Raw genomic sequence first — 22,506 nt, 5'->3', positions numbered from 1 at the left:
ACCCAAGACATACTCCTTACTGAAGAGGATAGATCTCCATTCCAGCCCCCTATGCTGTTTTACTTTTAAACCATTATAGCCTTTGAGAGCGGTGATATGCTCAATGGAACATCTTTAGCTGGACAACTTTCTCATAGCCCAATGTCATATAAATTCTATCTGATGAATTGTGTAGTCACTGTTTGATGCCTTAGCCTTGTTATGTGATGTCTAATCAAAATTGCAGTACAAAATGGATCACTATACTCCATTGTTTGTATCTGATGAGAACATGTGAGCGATGCCATGAAGAAGCCTCCTAGAGGGAATGTCACAACGGTCATACACATGGGATTATTTTGCAGAATTACATAATCTACTGTAGCCAGACCCTTCAAATTTATGTTCCAGCTTGGTGTTACAAATAGAAAACAGACCAGCACATCCAAACTAGTGGGAACCGGTGCCAACCAAAAAAGCATATAAGTTGTAAAATGATAAAGGCTGCACCATGATTTGCAAGAATGATTACTCTAGAACATTGACACTGCATTACCACCATAGAAAAATGTAAAAAAAGAAAAAAAAAGTGCTATATAATGTATATATGAAATATTCATCTGCAAAAATTGTAAAAAAGAAGGTACATAGAGCATAGATTGGCCAATATATGTGAGTCCCACTGCCACGTCAAGGCGTCATTCGTAAATTGGGTCCCTGTCCTGATATGTCACCTCTCCTGGGCAAAAAATCCTACAATTTATGAGGCAGGAATGGACCAGCTAACTACTTAAAATCACCTGTGGCTGATGGGAGTGGGAGTGCACATGTCCAAAAAGGCTTTGATATAAATAGAGAAAAAGACCAACACATCCAAACTAGTGTGAACAGGTGTCAACCAAAAAAAGCATATAAGTTGAAAAACGATAAAGGTTGCATCATGATTTACCAAGAATGAATACTCTAGAACATTGAAACTGCATTACTGCCATAGAAAAATGGGAAAAAAGGAAAAATAGTGCTATATAATGTATAAAAGAAATATTCATCTGCAAAAATTGCTACAGTGAGCAGTCTGCATGCCCTAGACATGCTATCTCGGCCTGCATCATCTCTTATCTTGTCTACCTTTGAGTACAGTAATGATGAAACACTGAACTTTTTATAGATACCAAAGACAGCAGATCTAATGTCCGTGCATAGGGCTTTTATAAGGCCTTAAACTGAAATAGAAAATAAATGCCAAATAATATATTTTTGATTTATCTAATGCTTTCATTTCTAAGATCATTTTCAAATAGCTTTCAAGATAGTGTGCATGATACCAAAAACTATTAACAGGAAAAAATAACCTCATTGAGTATTTTATAAAGTAAAACTCAAACAAATAGTAAAAGTTACAAATATACAATCAACATGAAGCAGACATTTCACTTTACTATCTAAAAAAATGTTTTGTTATTACTGTGCATGGTTTATATGATCTGTTGTCTAGTATATTTTAGACCATAAAACTACAGAGAAACACTTTGCACCACTGGTTTTATGAAATATGTTCTTTATGGAAATGCTGGGTATATGCATTGACATTTATTCACTATGCTGTTTGTTGTTTTACAACACAGCCAACCTACTGCTATTTTATCTATATTGAGGAGCATTTAACTTCATACCGAGACTGAGTATGTCACCATAACTTTCATAACAATAATATTGGCTACAGTCATTCATGATGGTTTGATGTATATATTTACTTTCTGTGAAAGTGATTCCCTGTATTCCGATGTCTAAAATGATGGAAACATTTCATCAAAAAGCAATATAGTGGAAATAATAAAATGCGACTTCAAAGATGAGTCAGTTTTTTTTGTTTTTTTTTGAATGTTGAAAAAAACACTGCAAACTACGATAACAAATGTGCGGCACATTAGTGTATGAGATAGAAAGATGAAAGAGCAGAAGAAAAGTGAATGAAGAATAGTAAGTAGTTCTAATATACTGGCTTGTGGAAGGGCATTTGCAGTACATGCAAAAAAATAAGAAAATCTTTTGAAATTCTAATAGGTTTTACAATTAAAGGGAACCTTTATCTACTGCACTCCAACCAGTGCCTGCTGTTTTAGGCCTGTTTCACACGTCCTGATATTTCCTGTACCAGAAAAATCAGTACCGGAGATATCAGTGTCCATGACGCCATGTGTGTAACACTTGCGGCACACGTGTGGCAACTGTGTGCCGCATCAGTGCCACACGTATTGGCGACAGGGAAGCAGTTAGCGCTGTTCCCCAGCAGCAGATGCTGAAGACAGCTCTCATAATTCTCCCCTGCTCTGCCAGCAAACAGCGCAAACAGGGGAGATTGATGAGAGCTATATTCAACTGAAAACAGCGACATCAGGCAGTGGGCGGCTGGTGGGACTATTACTCCCATCAGCCTATACCTGCTGCCGCTAATAACAGTGAGAGCAGGAGACAGCTGATAGGAATATTCAACAGCCACTGCCTGCACTATAAATAATATAGCCTCTGTGACCGGCAGTCACCTCAATGAGTTCACCACTGCTCACTGAAGCTGCGCTCACATCAGCTCAATCACCAGTAGTTCTCAACCTGGACAGTCACATCTTGACACCTTCCAGATTTAAATCTACTAATACCCAGACATGGATTACGGCATGAAATAGATTGACGGATGGGTGAGGGATATTGTTCTTTTATTATTTTTGTTTTCTTAGTGGAGACAAGGAATTCAATGGAATTGTTCATAACCAGCCTTGCTGAAGCAGACAGCTGAGGGTTGCAGCCCCTTGCTGTGAGTTTTGCCTGGCTGGTTATGAAAAATACAGGGGAACCCACACCATTTTATTTATTTATAGTGTTATTTCCAATAAAACTATAGGATTAGTAATGGATATGTGTCTTATAGATCCCTCTCCATTACTAAGATGTGTGCTTAATGTCACTAGACAATAAAAAGGTGACATCAATCCCACAAATATGAACCTCAATTGCCACTGCTACAGCGCAAGTGGGAATAGCCAGACAAAGCACCAGAATTGGCACATCTAATAGATGTGCATTTTCAGGGTGGCTGCTGACTAATTATTTTAGGCTGGGAGGCTTATATCCATGACCCCTTACCAGCCTGAGAATACCAGCCCTCAGCTGTCTTCTTTAGCTAGGCTGGCTGTCAAAAATGTGGGGGACCTCACATCAGTTTTTAAAAAATATTTATTTATATAATTTAAAAAAATAACATGGGGACCCCTCTCTTCTTGATAACCAGCTTTGCTGAAGCTGACAGCTGAGGGTTGCAGAGTTTTGCCTGGCTGGTTATAGAAAATTCAGGGGACTCCACACTGGATTTCTTATTTATTCATTTATAGCGCAGGCGGCAGCTGATGAATACTCCTATCAGCTGCTGTCTGCTCTCACTATTATTAGCAGCAGTAGGTGTAGGCTGATGGGATTAATGGTCCCATCAGCGGTCACCTGCTGTCACAGTTATCAGTTGACTATGGCAGGGGATGATGAGAGCCATCTTCAGCACTCAGCATCATGGAACAGTGTTAACTATACCACTGCTTCTCAGGTGCCGGTATGTGTCACACAAATGACATCCTTGTGTGTCATCCGTGCGCACGTGTGTGGGGGTTACCAGTGCTGCTGTTAAAAAATGGATATGTCAGCGTATTTTGCTCATGAACACATGGTCCTTGGAAACAATCGCAACCCGGAGTCCACAGTGCAGAGATGGTAAACTGCTGCTACTGTGAACAATGACAGAATGAAGCTGCGTGCTTTAATCTAAATCAGACTGCATTAACTCCACACAGTATGAACACAATGCAAAGTACAAAGCTCAGTTACTTCACTGAGAGATACTGTTAGGGGTTGAGTTCCCGCCTCTGCACAGGGGGAATTTTGAACCATCTCCGCTGTGGTCTCCCATTCTTTTCCAGCCACAGTGGAGCCTGCTCTGGTGTCTGGCTCAGCCTGATACGGTGCGGATGGTAACTGCTGCCTTTCTAGGCTCAGCCATTGTAGCCAGTACTGGTCAGTGGCGAGAAGACGTCTCTGGGCCTAAGTCCTGCTTTTCCCCTTCTGAGCATGCCCAGGGTAAGTCCTCTCATTGGAGGTCTGGGGTCACATGCTCAGGTACTACAGCAGCTCCCATTGGTCCTCTAGGAAGGTCCTGAAGTGGCTCAGGTACTGTAGCAGCTCCCATTGGTCCTCTAGGAAGGTCCTATAGTTGCTGCAGCTATAAATGGTTCACATGGCCGCACGGCCATGCGCTAGTATCAACTAAGTTGTGTGTTCTGCGCCAGTGTGGTCATGTGTATGTGGTTTCAGGGTTTGGCTGAAATAAGCCCCTAGAATACCGGCACCTCCGGTGAGGAGTTTTGTGTGAGTGGATTTAGGGCCTGGCTGAAATAAGCCCCTAGAATACCGACACCTCCGGTGAGGAGTTTTGCGTGTGCTATCCTGACTGCATGACCACTATTTGCTCTATTTGGCATCTTTGTTCCTCTGTGAGGTTAACAGGGCACTGCGTTCTCTTGTCTTAAGTGACTCTGTGAAGTAACAAAGTTCACTTATACTGCCATATAGTGCTAGCAGCGGTTTTTACTCCTGCACGGTGGACCCCGGGTTGCGAACGCACCTATTACTCTTTAAATATATATTTGGTGCGTTACGCCAAACCCTAATATAATACTGGTGCCAGGGTCTGGCTAGTAAATGGCGGATAAACAGCAATCTTTGTGGTGCATCCAGCAGCTGGAGGGTAGGTTGGCAGCTCTCGAGCACTCAACCTCACCAGTGGATGTTACCGCAGTTGCTGTTCAGGCTGCTAGCGTGCCTGCAGCAACCTTGTCTACTGCCACCCCTGTTCCGACTCTTTCTCGCCTCCCGCTGCCAGATACATTTTCTGGAGATAATAAATCTTGTAGGGGTTTTGAGAGCCAGTGCTCTATACATCTCGAGCTTCTGGCCGCACGTTTCCCCACAGAGCAGGCAAAGGTGGGATTTATAGTGTCTCTTCTGACGGACAGGGCGTTGGAGTGGGCTACGCCGCTGTCGGAGCCTGGCGATCATGTGGTGCAGAGTACTCCGCTGTTCCTGAGCACTCTGAAACAGGTCTTTTTAAGACCTCAAGTCACCCATGATATGGCGCTCAAACTGTTGGCATTGACTCAGGGCTCGTCCTTGTTCAGCCATTTTGTGTCTGCTTCCGTACCCTAGCATCTGAGCTGGAGTGGTCAGATAAAGCCCTTATCCCTATATTTTGGAGGGGACTGGCTGACAACGTGAAGGGCGCTCTGGCCACTAGGGAGATTCCCGCCACACTGGAGGAGTTAATACAGTAACTGTGTCCACTCGTATTGAGCTCAGTTTTCATGAGCGTAGGTTAGAGTGAGCCCAGTGTAGGCAGAGGTTTTGGCTGGCTCCCACCTTAACCAAACCTTTGGAATCTCCAGTCCTGGTCCCTGAGTCACATGAGGCCATGGAAGTGTCATGAGCGGGATCTAAGTTCCACACCACTCATGAACTCACGGTCTGTCATGTTTGCCAGCAGTCATGACATCTTGCCACCAGATGTCCCCAGTGGTCGAGGAAATGTCAGCGTCTAGTGGTAGAAGGTGGAGGTACACTAGACATGGCAACATTTGCCTCCAAATGTTCCTTTAAGGGGACAATTACTATAGGCTCATTCTCCCACTCGGTAGAGCTCTGCATGGATTCTGGGGCAGAGGGCAATTTTATGTCTTCTGCCTTCGCCCAACGTCATGCAATTCCCCTGGTAATGCTAGCTCAACCAGTTACCGCATGAGTGGTGAATGGGTCGACACTGCCCTCTCTGATAACACACCAGACCATCCCTTTCACCCTGTCCATGTCGCCATCTCATCAGGAGATTATATCTCTGCTCATCATTCCTGAGGGAATTGATGAGGTCCTGTTAGGGATACCTTGGCTACGGTACCACTCTACTCATATTGACTACAGACTTACGCGATAACTTACAAAACAAAAAAAGAAACAAGTTTTTACGTGATACAGAAGACTATAAGAACAACCAAGTCTATAAATGGCAATTCTCCAATTACTTCAGGAATCGCAGACCGGCACGTCGGGACTACAGTCCATTTTCTACCAGTTCAGACAGCGATTTCGGTACCACAAGGTCGTCTTTTTTAGAGCAACGTCCCAATCGGTCCTACAAAGGAAGACGCGGAGGGGGAAACGGCTACGGAATGGAACAGCGCAGAATGACAACCAGATCGCAGGTACATATGCTGAGACCAACATTGTCTACAATATTTCCTCCCCATGCCTTTCCCCCCCAGAGATGAGCCTATTACAAAAAGGACTTACATTTTGTCCAGTTCCTAGGCTAAACACTTTTCGCTTAGATCAAGAGTTACATCGTTTTTTCAGGAATGTGAGACTTAAGGCTCATTTTGCACATGTACCAGATACCACTTCTCAGTTACCCTGTTCTATTGGGTCCACATTTTTCTTACGCAATCTCAATTTACGTACACCTAGCCATTACCAACCGCCCCGCACTTACCATCCGGTAGAGACCTATATTGACTTTGTCAAGATGGACATCAAAAAGAATCTTGAATCTATAGAGAGAGGGCAACTCCATATCAAACACAATTTGTCTAGTGAGGAAAGCAGAGCCTTAATGACACTAAGAGATAACAAGGATATAATCATTAAGCCGGCGGACAAAGGGGGTTCGATTGTAGTGATGGATCGTAGTTATTACATGGGCGAGATTCGGGCCCAACTTAGTGATCAATCTACATACCAACCTATTAACAACAACCCTACGTTTGAGATTTCCAGGGAGATTAAGGATCTGGTTGCCCATTATACAGCACTGGGAACAATTGATACCAAACTGGGAGAATTTTTAATAAACCAACATCCCATCACCCCCGTGTTTTATATTCTCCCCAAAATCCATAAACATCCTACCAGACCTCCTTGCGCCCAATTGTGGCCTCCACAGACTCCCTTTTGTCCCCTTTGGCTATTACACTAGATAAAATTCTATCCCCGCTTATTCCAAACATCAGATCGTTTCTTAAGGACACCACTGATTTTTTGAAATCTCTCCGTCATCTAGGCAAATTACCTTATGGGTGCAGGTTGGTTACAATGGACGTAAACAGCCTGTACACTAGCATCAGACATCAGGATGGTATCTCATCCGTCATGTCTTTCCTTTCCAACCAGACACAATTCTCTAGTCAGCAAAAGGAATTTTGTAGAGATTTACTCTCATTGGTGTTAACTCGCAATTTTTTTATTTTTGAGGATCAGTATTTTATACAAAAGAAAGGGACTGCTATGGGGTCTAATATGGCACCCCCATATGCCAACATCTTCATGGATCACTTCGAAACATCTCACGTCTATGTACATCCCAGTTTCACGTCATACGTGATATACTGGCGACGGTACATAGACGATATTTTTGCAATCTGGATGGGAGACGTTGATACCCTCCAGAGCTTTCATTCTGACCTTAATTCCTGCTTACCAGGCCTCACCTTTACATTATCCCATGATCCCACCTCCATTAACTTTTTGGACACCATGGTAATTATTGACTCTGATGGGAATATCGAAACTGACTTATATGTGAAACCTACTGACAGGAACAGCCTGTTGATGTACGACAGCTGCCATCCACGTCATATTAAGAAAAGTCTCCCAAAATCCCAACACGATAGGGTGGATAGAATTGTCTCCAAGCCTGAGACTATTCGCGCCAGACATCGAGACATGAATATCAAATTCCATGATAGGGGATATCCTGCACACATTCTCTCCCCTTCCAGGTCTATTGTACCTGATAGAGGTCCGCCTATTCCACGTATGGCTTTTGTCTCTACATTTCACCCTTTCAATTATCTTTTTAATAAAAGTATCCTTCGACACTGGGACATTCTGAAACAAGCATATCCTCAGGTTAGGGAATTTAGTACCAAACCGCTCATCAGTAACAAGAGATGTACAAACATTAGAGACCTCCTTGTCAGGGCTGACATTGGTTCCAGTAAACAGGGATTAACGCAAAGGGTCTTCTCTACACCCCGGAATGGGACATTTCCGTGTTTGGGATGTAATCAATGCTCTAATGTCGCTAAAGGAGATTCGTTCACACACCCACGATCTGGCAAAAGGTTCCCCATTAATGGCCATTTTACGTGCAATTCATCTTTTGTCATATACCTCATCAAGTGTCCGTGCGGTCTCGGATATGTTGGAGAAACTACCCAGCATATCCGAGACCGCATATCTCAACACAAATCCACCATTAGGCGTGGTAGATTACTTTTACCTATTCCATTCCATTTTTCACAGAATAACCATGGTGTCTCCCAGCTCAAATATCAGGTTATAGATCATGTTCCGCTGGCACGAAGAGGAGGGGACAGGGTTAAGAAATTGAAGGAGCGTGAATCCTTTTGGATTCACACATTACAAACCCTGTCTCCCCTAGGGTTGAATAGGGAGTACGAAGTTGGCTTCTGAGATGTTTCTACCCAGGCATCCTTTATTTACTATTACGTGCCCACTTACCATGTGTATTTTATTTTTATTTTTATTTTCATTTTTTACATACATAAATATCTTCTCATTATAATGGTTATTTTACCCGAGGAGTTTGCCATTTATGTCTTTGTCGTTGTTGTGATATTGTGTCCACAGTATCTTTTACAGTGTAAGCCGTACCAGGTTCACCTTTTATACTATTAGTGCTAACCTGTATAGGTTCTTATTCCTCATAATATTTTTCCTTACAGTTTCTGTTCACTTTAAAGCTTTGTTCCCCCTTTTTTCTTTGACAGCATACAAGAGACACTTAGAATTGGAGTCTTCTATTACGACGCATGCACCATCACTGTCACGGCGCACATCGGCTTTTTCCGCTCTGGCCCCGGAGATTCTCTATCACATGACTCACCCCTCACCCGGAAGCACCTGCGTCAGCACGTTCCTGTTCTGTATAAAAAGCGGTCTCGTATCACACTTCACACTCCTGACCGCAGCAATCTGTCCTTACCTGGAGCCCCGTTCCGGACGCTGTAAAGTATAAGGTAATATCTTCACTGTCGTACTACACCTATGCAACCACAGCTCATTACAATTATTTTCACGCTCACCAAACATATTGTTTCCCTTTACAGCGGGAGCCATTCACTCTGAGGGTCACAGCACAAGTAACGTATTTTTTATCCTTCATCCTTGGCCTGCACTTTTAGATAACTTTATAAAGCTTCTGGTATATACTATACACGGTTTACTAAGATTTAGGATTATACCCTGGTACGTTCACACTTATCACCTACAATTCTTTGGAGCCTGTATACGGCCCTATAGCATTTCATTATATTAGCCCCAGAGCATCTGTTTGCCTATCACATTAGTGAGATGTTCTGCTGTTTTTGTTGTTTTCTTTTTCTTCTTTCTTAGCAAGATGCCTCTTGTCAGGATATGTTCTTCATACAAGTTTTGAATGTGTGTATATATGTATTATATGTACTTATATTTACTGGTGTTACGTAATATGCAATTCTACGCAGATGGCTAGATATACACTGAACATACTACATAAGGGATGTCCTTTTCCTTTTTTCTTTTTCTTTTTGCATTCTTCTTTTTGCATATATCTTGTTTGACACCATGTAGTGCACCCTTTATGTTACTTCTTGCATATTTTGCATATATTGTTTTCTGTATATATTATTCCTTGTATATATTATTGTCTTTTGCTTATGTATATTCCAGATAGACTGATACCCCTTGAGAAAGGCAATCATATGCCGAAACGTCGGGGATATTCATATAAGTCTACAATTGTGATCATTTTCCTTTTTTGTGAGACATCCCGCTGTCTGCTGAATTGAGACATAATTAACTAATAAAAATTAACGGTTGAAGATATATGGTGTGCCGGAGTTATCTATAACATATTCTACTCATATTGAGTGGTCCACAGGCAGAATTTTGGGATGGGGTGAATCTTGTGGGGGTAGATGTCAGAGGCAATGCGTTCAGGTTACTACTACCGAGGTACCGGTAGATCTATCCTCTCTCCCCAAGCAATATTGGCCCTATGCTGACTTGTTCTCCAAAAGGGCTGCGGAGACCCTTCTGCTTCACCGCCCCTATGACTGTCCTATAGACCTCTTGCCTGGTGCTGAGCCTCCCCTGGGTCGACTCTATCCATTATCTCTCCCAGAGATGGAGGCAATGTCACAGTACATCCAGGAAAATTTGGCAAGGGGATTCATAGGGAAGTCAGTGTCACCTGCAGGAGCTGTGTTCTTTTCGTGCAGAAGAACGGGGAACTATGTCCTTGTAAAGACTACAGGGGTCTTAACGCCATCACCGTTAAGAATAAATATCCCCTGATATCTGAGCTCTTTGATAGGCTTCGGAGAGCAAGGGTATTTACTAAACTAGATTTGCGGGGTGCTTAAAACCTGATTCGCATCCGTGACGGGAACGAATGGAAGACGGCTTTAACACCAGAGATGGGCACTATGAATATCTAGTGATGCCCTTTGGGCTCTGTAATGCTCCAGCCATTTTCCAAAACTGTAAATGATATCTTTCAGGATATGCTTTCCACATCGGTTGTAGTCTTTTTGGATGATATCCTCATGTACTCTCCAGATATTGACTCCCACCGGAGAGATGTTTGCAAAGTCTTCGACCTAATTCCCTCTACGCCAAGAGAAATGTGTGTTTGAGGAAGAGTCCTTACCTTTCCTTGGCTAATTCATCTCCACCCAGGGATTGGCTATGGATCCTGCCAAACTACAGGCTGTGATGGACTGGCAAGAACCCCATTCTCTTAAAGCGGTGCAGTGCTTTATGGGGTTCATTAACTATTATTGCCAGTTCATTCCTCATTTCTCAACTTTGGTAGCTCCCTTGGTAGCCCTCACCAAGAAGGGAGCAAATCCCAAATTGTGGTCTGAGGAGGTCTCCAAGGCCTTCACTTTTATTAAGTCCCATTTTGCTAGAGCTAATGGAGATGGATGCCTCTTCCGTTGGTGCTGGAGCAGTCCTCTTTCAAAAGGATGCTCATGGTCGGAAGCATCCTTGCTTCTTCTTTTCCAAGACCTTCAGACAGCGGAGAGGAATTATTCCATCGGGGACCGGGAGTTGCTAGCAATAAAGTTTGTCTTCTCTGAGTGGAGACATCTTTTGGAGGGGGCTCACTTTCCTTTCCAAATATTCACAGACCACAAGAATTTGGTTTACCTACAGACAGCCCAAGGGTTAAATTCTCGCCAGGCCAGATGGTCCTTGTTCTTCTCCCAGTTCCATTTCACCCTCTATTTCCTTTCCGGGGAGAAGAACATTCGTGCCGATGCTCTTTCTCACTCTGTTGTATCATCTAAGGAGGAGGAAGAGGAGCCTTGGCTTATTGTCCCTACCGAGAGTCTGAGAACTGGGGCCCCGGTTTCGCTAGAGTATGTGCCTCCAGGCAAGACTTTGGTACCATTTGGACATTTTGGGTCCAAAAGGACATCTGAACTACTGGCAAGGACATACTGGTGGCCACATATGGCCCATGATGTCACAGACTATGTTCAGGCATGTGTCTCCTGTGCCAAAAACAAGTCTCCTCGTCAATGGCCAGCTGGGTTGCTTTAACTCCTGCCGGTGGGGAGATGGTCGGGATGACCTTTGTGGTGGGCTTACCAAAGTCCCGTGGCTGCACCATCATTTGGGTGATCACCGACCATCTTTCCAAAATGGTGCACTTGGTGACTCTTCCACGGCTACCTTCTGCATGGGTGCTGGCAGCGTTGCTTATCAAACACATCTTTTGCCTACACGGTATGCTGGACAAAATTGTCAGTGACCGGGGTCCCAAGTCTGCGTCTCTATTCTGGAGAGCGCTTTGTCGTCTACTCAGCATTGAGTTGAATCTCTCCTCGGCATATCCTCCTGAGACTAATGGGTTGGTAGAGAGGGCCAACCAGTCTCTTGCCACATTTCTACATCATTTTGTTTCTGCCAGGCAGGATGACTGGGAATCCTTGCTACCGTGGGCGGAGTTTGCGCTTAACAACGCTGTAGCCAACTCCACCGGTCAGACTCCATTCCTCCTTAATTACGGCCAGCGTCCGCGTGTCCCTGTGCCCATACCTGTGTCTTCCGCCAACTCCAGGGTGGCATACTGGGCTGTGGAGGCACGGGACATTTGGGACTGCAATCAGGATGCCATTCAAGCCTCCAAGGAGAGGATGAGGTCCTCCGCTGATGCTCATCGGCACCCCGCTCCAACCTTTGCTCCTGGTGACTTAGTGTGGCTCTCCACCTGTAACATCAGGCTGCGTGTTGAGTCCACTAAGTTTGCACCTCGCTACTTGGGTCCCTTAAAGGTCCTCAAACAGACTGCTGAGTACTATACCCTGTTAATCATCAAAGGGATGGAAGCACGTGGATTGCGCTTGCTCTGCGACTGATCCATGTCAATCGCAAGCAAGAATGAACGAGATGCTGAGCAAAAGAAAGAATTCATATGACGCTAGGTGCAAAGCGCTGACTCTTTCCCTGAGAGGTGTAGCCTGAGGGTTGGACTTGCTCTGTAACTCAGCTGTGCTAACCGCATACATGTAGGAAACAGATGCTAAGCCAAGAGGTAGCTACCAGTCCTAACCCTACCTGCCAAACATAAGAACTCTCATAAGAATGACATGAGCAAACAGAGTGGTAGAGTATCCACTCACAAACTTCACACATAAGTGATACTAGCGCACCCCTGTGTGCTGCTGGGGGCCTTTTATACACAAGGCTCCACCCCAAACACTCACACCCAGTCAGGCGAGACATCGCTTGTGGACCAATCCAGGGTTGCCCCCTCACCAGAGCAGCAAATGTCCAACCACCAATGAGCAGACCCCACATCCCGAACATGTTCAATCTGGTGAACTCTGGACTTAGACTCCCAAGCGTCTGGCTTCATCTGCCTCTCACATATTGCATTACCTTTGGCTGGAGAGCCAGCAGTAGCCACAAGAATATTACGAGCCTGAGCAAGAAGCTGGGACCGAAGTCTGTGCTGAGCAGCACCCGCCTCAGCTGGACCAGAATGGGAGACCGAAGGAACAGATAATGCTTGGGATCTATCCCGCACAGTGGGAAAAACCTGATGTCTAACACCATCTGTGTGCAATCCAAGTTTTTCACTGACCTATAACAATTTCTCCTGCTACCCTTGTAAAAACAAAAAATTGGCCATAATTGTAAAAAAAAATGTTCCTGGTCATGAAGCTGAAAGCGGGCTGGGGGTAGATGGGGTTTATTGGCTTCATGCAGGAAAGACATAGAAAATCCATAAATTTCTCTACTGTTGCAAGGGCAAGAGAAGTCAAGATGCATCCAAGAGACACAGCAATATAGGAGAGGCAAAGCCAATTTGTTTAGTATCTTATTTTTTTTTAGTCACAGTACTTAAGTTTTAGCAAAAAATAGCTTTTTGCTTGTCTTTTTGACATATTTGAAGTTTTTCATAACATGGGAATGCTTTAGATCAAACTACTGTATATACTTGAGTACAAGCCGACCTGATAATAAGCCGAGGCACATAATTTTGCCATGAAATACTGGGTAAACTTATTGACTCGAGTATATGCCGAGTATGCATTGTCCCCTCATCCCCATCCTGGTATGCATGGCTCCCTTGTCCCCGTCATTGTATGCATAACTCCCCCATCCCTGTCATTGTATGCTTGGCTCCCCCGTCCCTGTCATTTTATGCATGGCTCCCCCATCCCTGTCATGGTATGCATGGCTAGTTATCCCCTATCCTTGTATGCATGATTCCTGTTAAAAAAAAAACTAAAACATCCTATTTACCTGCCTGTGCACCCTCGGTGGCACTGCATCTTGCTCGTTCTGGCACCAGCAGCTCTGCCTATGCTGAGCGATCACATGGCCCCAATCATTAAGGTAATGAATATGCACTCCACACCTATGGTAGTGGAGAGATGTGTATATGCATTACCTTAATGAGTGAGGCCACGTGATTGCTTGCACAGGAAGAGCTGTTGGCGCAGAAAAAAGGAGATGCAGTGCCAGTGAGGGTGCGCCGGAAGGTGAGTAGGATATATGTTTTGAAAGCCGAAGGCTGTGGCTGGCACTGTGCGCTATTACAGCAGCGGCACAGGCATTAGCCACAGCCGTGGGCTCCTGCCTCTGTGACCCACTGCTCCACCGCTCCCCCTCCCCCCGCCGGCCCTTTGGTACAATTGACTCGTGTATAAGTCGAGGGGGGTTGTTTTCAGCATAAAAAATGTGCTGAAGAACTCGGCTTATACACTCGTATATACGGTAAACACTCTTGCACACTCTTGTACTCTGGCTTATTTTTGCATGGTGCTTTTCTGGGCATATACAGATTTGCCTCAGTCTTCAATAGAACCTTTCAAATGAGGTTATTATGTCTGACTTCTGACAGAACAAAAGTGTGCCATGTTACATAGGACTTTGTATGTACAAAGGAATATTCCACTAGAAGCACTTCTGACTTTATCTGTAAGTCACTGTCCTAATAGTAGCCAAACAAGCTCCATGTCATGTTGTACAGGTGCCAACATGTTTTTATATTAATAACTAGGGACTTATAACCCATAACAATTTAGCAATATTTGATATTGTTTTATCACCAAATTCCCATCACCCATTCCAGAAGCATGCATTTTTTTTTTATAAAATCAAGTCTATTATACAAAACATAAATTTGTATATATTTGGAAGCAGAAACACATTTTGAGAATTGATTTCATTGTATCATTTGCTGATATTTTTCAATTCACTCTGGTCGCTGAAAGTAACAGAATTCATCACAGTTACACATAATAGATTTTGACAGCATTGAAATGAACTGACAAATAGTTGCAAAAGTAAAAGGCTTCCTCTCCCTGCACCTGCTTATATATTATTTCTGCATGTTTATAACGCCTCTCGGTACAGTACTGAGGATTATAAAATTATTTAATACTCTTCATCATCTTTTCAAGTTTTTTATCATCATCAATTTTCAGGCTCTTCTGTTTTTAAAGTTTGTTTTTTATTACATTGAAATAATTGAAGTGCTAATAATAGCTACAGTGGCATATAAAAGTTTGGCCACCCCTGGTCAAAATTATTGTTATTTTAATCAGTTAAGCAAGTTGAAGATGAAATGATCTCTAAAAGGTCTACAGTTAAAGATGACACATATTCTTTGTATATTAGTCAAATATATATATATATATATATATATATATATATATATATATATATATATATATAATGTATTCTTTTTCATTTTAAAAATTACAAAAAGGAAAATGGTCCCATGCAAAAGCTTAGACACCCTGCATGATTAGCACCTAGTAGCATCACATTTTGAACATATCGCAGATTGTAAACGCTTTTTGTAGCCAGTCAAGATACTTTCAATTCTTGTTAGAGGAATTTTCTTCCATTCTTTTTTGAAAAATTCTTCCAGTTCTCTGACATTCCTGGGTCGTCTTGTATGCACTGCTATTTTGAGATTTAGCCACAGATTTCTAATATGATACGATGCGATACGATACACTATATTGATACTGGGGGGAAATTACAGTTCAGATTGTGAGGGCCATTGTGAAACCTTAAGCTTGCGCCTTCTCAGGTAGTCTATTGTGGATTTTGACATGTGTTTTGGATTGTTATCCATTTGTAGAAGCCCCCCGCTTATCAACTTCAGCTTTTTTTCAGATTGTGTCATGCATAAATCAAGAATATGTTGAAATTTCATTGGATCCATTCTTTTCTATACTTGTGAAATGTTCCCCGTGCAATTGGTGGCAACACAACCCCAAAGCACTCCTATGCTTAATGGTTGTTAAGATGTTATTTTCCTGAAATTCTGTACCCTGTTTTCTCTACACGTACCTTTGATCATTGTGATGAAAGAGTTCTTTTTTAATCACATCAGTCCACATCACTTGTTTCCAAAATGCATGAGGCTTGTTTAGATGTTCTTTTGCATACTTCTGATGCTGAATTTCATGGTGAGAAGACAGGAGAGGTTTTCTTCTGATGTCTCTTCCATGAAGGTCATATTTGTGCAGGTGTCTCTGAAGAGTTGAATAATGTTCCACAACTTCAGAGTCTGCCTGATTTGCCTCTTTAGCAATCCTACAAGCAGCTCTCACTGAAATTTTGCTTGGTATTCCGGACTTTATCTTGACATTCACCTGTCATTAACTGTCTTTTCTTAATTACATTTTGAACTGAGGAAAGGGCAACCACAGTCTGCATGATTTGCTCACAGTGGTGAATATACTGCAAAGTTATTTCTATTTCTTGTATATAGATACTGCATTAAATAATTTGGGATACATTATAAGTAAAATCAACTTGTGCCATTTTCTGTTTTGTACAGGCATCCAAGTCCTCCTTGAACTTATTTAATGAGTATGTGACTTCATACCCCAAACCTGCAGAGTTTGACATAAGTGCTCTATTTTCTTTCCCCATGATTGGCTGCCTTATGTGCGCTTTCCTCCCTATCTTCACTAGAGCACAGCTCATGTGATCTGCCACTTTGTGAAGATTTTGATACCTTCTCTCCTCTACATGCTATGATCACTCTTGTACAGCCATTAACTTCTACCCACTGCTATTTCTAAAAGCTGGCCATACTTTTTGCTAGCTGTTGGTTAAACATTTGTGAGGCTAACAGCTGTTTCTCTTCCCTTCCCATGCTCTGCCAAGTGTGCAAGTGTTCTCACTACCTAGAGGTGAAGACACTATTGATAGACCTCTGGCAGAGGATAATCTCTGCAAATAACAAAAGGAATGTTGAAATTCAACATGGCAAACTCTTTTTTCCTTGTTAGCTGTTATTGGCAGAGAGTCACGATAACAATAAACATATTTACCATAACAGAAAAATACAGCATAAAGTGGCAGTAAAAAATTAAAAAATAATGTTTATTTAAATCTAATTAAAAACATAATAATATCAAAGGTGACTGCATTCCAAGCAGGGAAGGCCAATACACAGAGTGTGATCCAAAATGTGTTTGCAGAGTAAAATATAATTGAAGCCACTAGAATGTAACGTACAAATTGCGGGATATACGGAACAGAAAAAGCTGGCTATAGTAAAATAGTAATTAGCAGCACTTACATGAATAAGGAGTCTGTGTGTGGCATCCCCCGCTGCCCGAACGCTCGTTTCACTTTCTTTGTCAGGAGGCGTGTGTTGGGAAGAGGTGGGACTGTTTAAATAGTATGTGTGACCAATCAGCGGTAGTGGTTATAGAGGTGTGTGTCTGTCATGTGTCAGCTGTTCCATGCGCATAGATGCTGAACGCATGCAGCGCTTCCTCACCCTTTGACATCTGGACGAGTGGCAGCACAGGATCTCAGGCGCATATGCCATTTCACAGATGGACCATGATGGCTTGCGTCCCAAGGCCACAAGTCTATGCATCTCAAGGAGGGGTGATTTCAGCGGCGCATGCGTGCTATACACCAGAATTGGTTACTACGTTCAGCATCTATGCGCATGGCACAGCTGACACATGACCGACACACATCTCTATAAATGCTACTGCTGATTGGTCACACATACTACTTAAATAGTCCCACCTCTTCCCAACAAACGCCTCCTGATGAATAAAGTGAAATGTGCATTGGGGCAGCGGGGGATGCCACACACAGGCTCCTTATTCATGTAAGTGCTGCTAATTACTATTTTACTATAGCCAGCTTTTTCTGGGGAACAGTATATCCCGCAATTTGTATGTGTTACATTCTAGTGGCTTTAGTCATTTTATACTCTGCAAACAAATTTTGGATCACACTCTGTGTATTGGCCTTCCCTGCTTGGAATGCAGTTATCCTGGATATTATTATTATATTTTCAATTATATTTAAATAAACATTATTTTATACTGGCACTTTATACTGTATTTTTCTGTTGTGGTTGATATAACTGATTCCGTTTTTTGGTTCCTTGGTATATCTACATGGGTTTCATTGTGTAGTCAATAAATATATTTACAGCAAAATAGTAGGAGATTTGTAATAAGTAGTTTTTAGGAAGTTGCCTAAATTCATATTAAAAAAATATGAAAATTTGAGAATCCTCGGTGGTTGATATCTTTTAATGGCTAACTGAAAAAATGGTATCAAGAAGCAAGCTTTTGAGACTACTCAGGTCTCTTCATCAGGCATAATACACTTGGGAGTCTCAAATTTTAATATTTTTCTATTTACTGGCTAACAAGGTATAACAAAATATTTTTATTATATTCACATTAATTCTGCAATTATTTATGATATAAAATATTTTGCAGATATCTAAAAGTGGGTGATAGTGATATATTAGTCGTGTACAACATTTTGTTGAAAAAATGCCAAAAATAATTATGTTTATTTCTATGAAGTGATTCAGTGTTATATTTCTGTTTTGAAAGCGAGAAAGCTGTTTCAGAAGAAGCATCATCAATTTGCTAACTTTGAGCTGTCACCTGGTGATCAATGGCTAAGCAGTTCGGTATAATCAATTAAGATGGTACTGTGAGCCATTGATCCTCGGGTTACATATTCATTTATGGAGTGAAGTCTAAAGGTTAGCAATGCTTGATCTCTTATATTTTTAAGCCACACAGATCAAGTCTATAGAAGTCTGGAATAAAACATATGTTTATAGGAAATACATTAAAAATAACATTCAGCAGTATGTTTATACAGGAAAATACAATTGTTGGGTGACCAATAAATTGAGTGATACAATAAATAATCGCATCACAAGGGTACAATCTAAAGGCAATAAATGGTCCTGCTAACCCAAGAACTACAGTACCATGAAATCTCATAATTTTGGTTCATATAAACCTATTAAAAAAAATCAATTAATACATCTAGTTTTAATGATCTTACTATTACTATAAATTTATGTTTTTTTAACAATTGGATTTAACAAGCAAGATATGGAACTGTATGAAAGTTGACAGGTTAACCCCTTCCTGACATCGGACGTACTATCCCGTCAGGGTGGGGTGGGCCCGTATGACCACCGACGGGATAGTACGTCCAGCGCGATCGGCGGCGCTCACGGGGGGAGCGCGGCCGATCGCGGCCGGGTGTCAGCTGCCTATCGTAGCTGACATCCGGCACTATGTGCCAGGAGCGGTCACGGACCGCTCCCGGCACATTAACCCCCAGCACACCGCGATCAAACATGATCGCGATGTGCCGGCGGTGCAGGGAAGCATCGCGCAGGGAGGGGGCTCCCTGCGGGCTTCCCTGAGCCCGCCGCAGCAACGCGATGTGATCGCGTTGCTGCGAGGGTCTTACCTCCCTCCCTGCCTGCTCCAGACCCAGATCCAAGATGGCCGCGGATCCGGGTCCTGCAGGGAGGGAGGTGGCTTCACAGAAGCCTGCTCAGAGCAGGCACTGTGAAGCAGCCTGCACTTCTCGCAGATCGGTGATCTGTCAGAGTGCTATGCAAACTGGCAGATCACCGATCTGTATTGTCCCCCCCTGGGGCAAAGTAAAGAAGTAAAAAAAAAAATTTCCAAATGTGTAAAAAAAAAAAAAAAAAATATTCCAAAATAATGAAAAAAAAATAAAAATATTATTCCCATAAATACATTTCTTTATCTAAATAAAAAAAAAAACAATAAAAGTACACATATTTAGTATCGCCGCGTCCGTAACGACCCGACCTATAAAACTGGCCCACTAGTTAACCCCTTCAGTAAACACCGTAAGAAAAAAAAAAAAACGAGGCAAAAAACAACGCTTTATTATCATACCGCCGAACAAAAAGTGGAATAACACGCGATCAAAAAGACAGATATAAATAACCATGGTACCACTGAAAGCGTCATCTTGTCCCGCAAATAACGAGCCGCCATAAAGCATGATCAGCAAAAAAATAAAAAAGTTATAGTCCTGAGAATAAAGCGATGCAAAAATAATTATTTTTTCCATAAAATAGTTTTTATCGTATAAAAGCGCCAAAACATAAAACAATAATATAAATGAGGTATCGCTGTAATCGTACTGACCCGAAGAATAAAACTGCTTTATCAATTTTACAAACGCGGAACAGTATAAACGTCTCTCCCAAAAGAAATTCATGAATAGCTGGTTTTTGGTCATTCTGCCTCACAAAAATCGGAATAAAAAGCGATCAAAAAATGTGACGTGCCCAAAAATGTTACCAATAAAAACGTCAACTCGTCCCGCAAAAAACAAGACCTCACAGGACTCTGTGAACCAAAATATGGAAAATTTATAGCTCTCAAAATGTGGTAACGCAAAAAATATTTTTTGCAATAAAAAGCGTCTTTCAGTGTGTGACGGCTGCCAATCATAAAAATCCGCTAAAAAACTCGCTATAAAAGTAAATCAAACCCCCCTTCATCACCCCCTTAGTTAGGGAAAAATAAAAAAAATGTATTTATTTCCATTTTCCCATTAGGGTTAGGGTTAGGGCTAGGGTTGGGGCTAGGGTTAAGGCTACAGTTAGGGTTGGGGCTAAAGTTAGGGTTAGGGTTGGGGCTAAAGTTACGGTTAGGGTTTAGATTACATTTACGGTTGGGAATAGGGTTGGGATTAGGGTTAGGGGTGTGTCAGGGTTAGAGGTGTGGTTAGGGTTACTGTTGGGATTAGGGTTAGGGGTGTGTTTGGATTAGGGTTTCAGTTATAATTGGGGGGTTTCCACTGTTTCGGCACATCAGGGGCTCTCCAAACGCGACATGGCGTCCGATCTCAATTCCAGCCAATTCTGCGTTGAAAAAGTAAAACAGTGCTCCTTCCCTTCCGAGCTCTCCCATGTGCCCAAACAGGGGTTTACCCCAACATATGGGGTATCAGCGTACTCAGGACAAATAGGACAACAACCTTTGGGGTCCAATTTCTCCTGTTACCCCTGGGAAAATACAAAACTGGGGCTAAAAAATAATTTTTGTGGGAAAAAAAAGGATTTTTTATTTTCACGGCTCTGCGTTATAAACTGTAGTGAAACACTTGGGGGTTCAAAGTTCTTACAACACATCTAGATAAGTTCCTTGGGGGATCTAGAAGTAAATTTTGTGTGAAAAAAAGTTAAATGTTCATTTTTATTTAAACATTCCAAAAATTCCTGTGAAGCACCAGAAGGGTTAATAAACTTCTTGAATATGGTTTTGAGCACCTTGAGGGGTGCAGTTTTTAGAATGATGTCACACTTGGGTATTTTCTATCATATAGACCCCTCAAAATGACTTCAAATGAGATGTGGTCCCTAAAAAAAAATGGTGTTGTAAAAATGAGAAATTGCTGGTCAACTTTTAACCCTTATAACTCCCTAACAAAAAAAAATTTTGGTTCCAAAATTGTGCTGATGTAAAGTAGACATGTGGGAAATGTTACTTATTAAGTATTTTGTGTGACATATCTCTGTGATTTAAGGGCATAAAAATTCAAAGTTGGAAAATTGCAAAATTTTCAAAATTTTCGCCAAATTTCCATTTTTTTTGCAAATAAACGCAGGTAATATCAAAGAAATTTTACCACTATCATGAAGTACAATATGTCACGAGAAAACAGTGTCAGAATCGCCAAGATCCGTTGAAGCGTTCCAGAGTTATAACCTCATAAAGGGACAGTGGTCAGAATTGTAAAAATTGGCCCGGTCATTAACGTGCAAACCACCCTTGGGGGTGAAGGGGTTAATGTTATACTGTATATGCAGCATTTTCTATAGACTATTTTCCTAGTATTGCTTGGCTCTCTGAATTTAGAATTACTATGCATGTGATTCGAAGAAAATACTTTTATGCTAAAAAATCACAAAAGTATTCTAAGAGTGATAACTTTATTACCAACAAATATAGTCTGCATGTCCAACACAATTTAGGACAAATCCTGGATTTCTTTTCATGTACATCCTCCAATGTAGTGTAATGATACAATGTACAATGTGCCCATACTGTGTATCATACTGAGTGATGGCTATCAGCCTGTGTGTGTGGGGAGCAGTGGGGCCATTATTACCAATGGATTACTCAAGGTGTCAGATTTGTAAATGCGGCACAAAGAAGACATTATTACTTTCTAGGAGGTAATTTGTTAGCACTATTAGGGTACCGTCACACAGTACCATTTACATCGCTACGACGGCACGATTCGTGACGTCGCAGCGTCGTATGATTATCGCTCCAGCGTCGTAGACTGCGGTCACACGTTGCAATCACGGCGCTGGAGCGATGCCGAAGTCCCCAGGTAACCAGGGTAAACATCGGGTTACTAAGCGCAGGGTCGCGCTTAGTAACCCGATGTTTACCGTGGTTACCAGCGTAAAAGTAAAAAAAAACAAACAGTACATACTCACCATCTGATGTCCGTCAGGTCCCTTGCCGTCTGCTTCCTGCTCTGACTGAGATCCGGCCGTACAGTGAGAGCAGAGCGCAGCGGCGACGTCACCGCTGTGATCTGCTCTCA

At 42.2% G+C, this 22,506-nt stretch overlaps 1 long non-coding RNA gene across 1 annotated transcript in view; it reads left to right on the top strand.

Annotated features, from left to right (window-relative positions):
- LOC143773664 (uncharacterized) overlaps positions 1 to 22,506 on the top strand; it is a 124,205-nt gene that overhangs the window by 5,455 nt on the left and 96,244 nt on the right. The gene's annotated exons all lie outside the window — the stretch shown is intronic.

Source organism: Ranitomeya variabilis, chromosome 5 (genome assembly GCF_051348905.1).
Source record: "Ranitomeya variabilis isolate aRanVar5 chromosome 5, aRanVar5.hap1, whole genome shotgun sequence".
Lineage (NCBI taxonomy): Eukaryota > Metazoa > Chordata > Amphibia > Anura > Dendrobatidae > Ranitomeya > Ranitomeya variabilis.
This window is presented reverse-complemented; position numbering and strand designations above follow the sequence as displayed.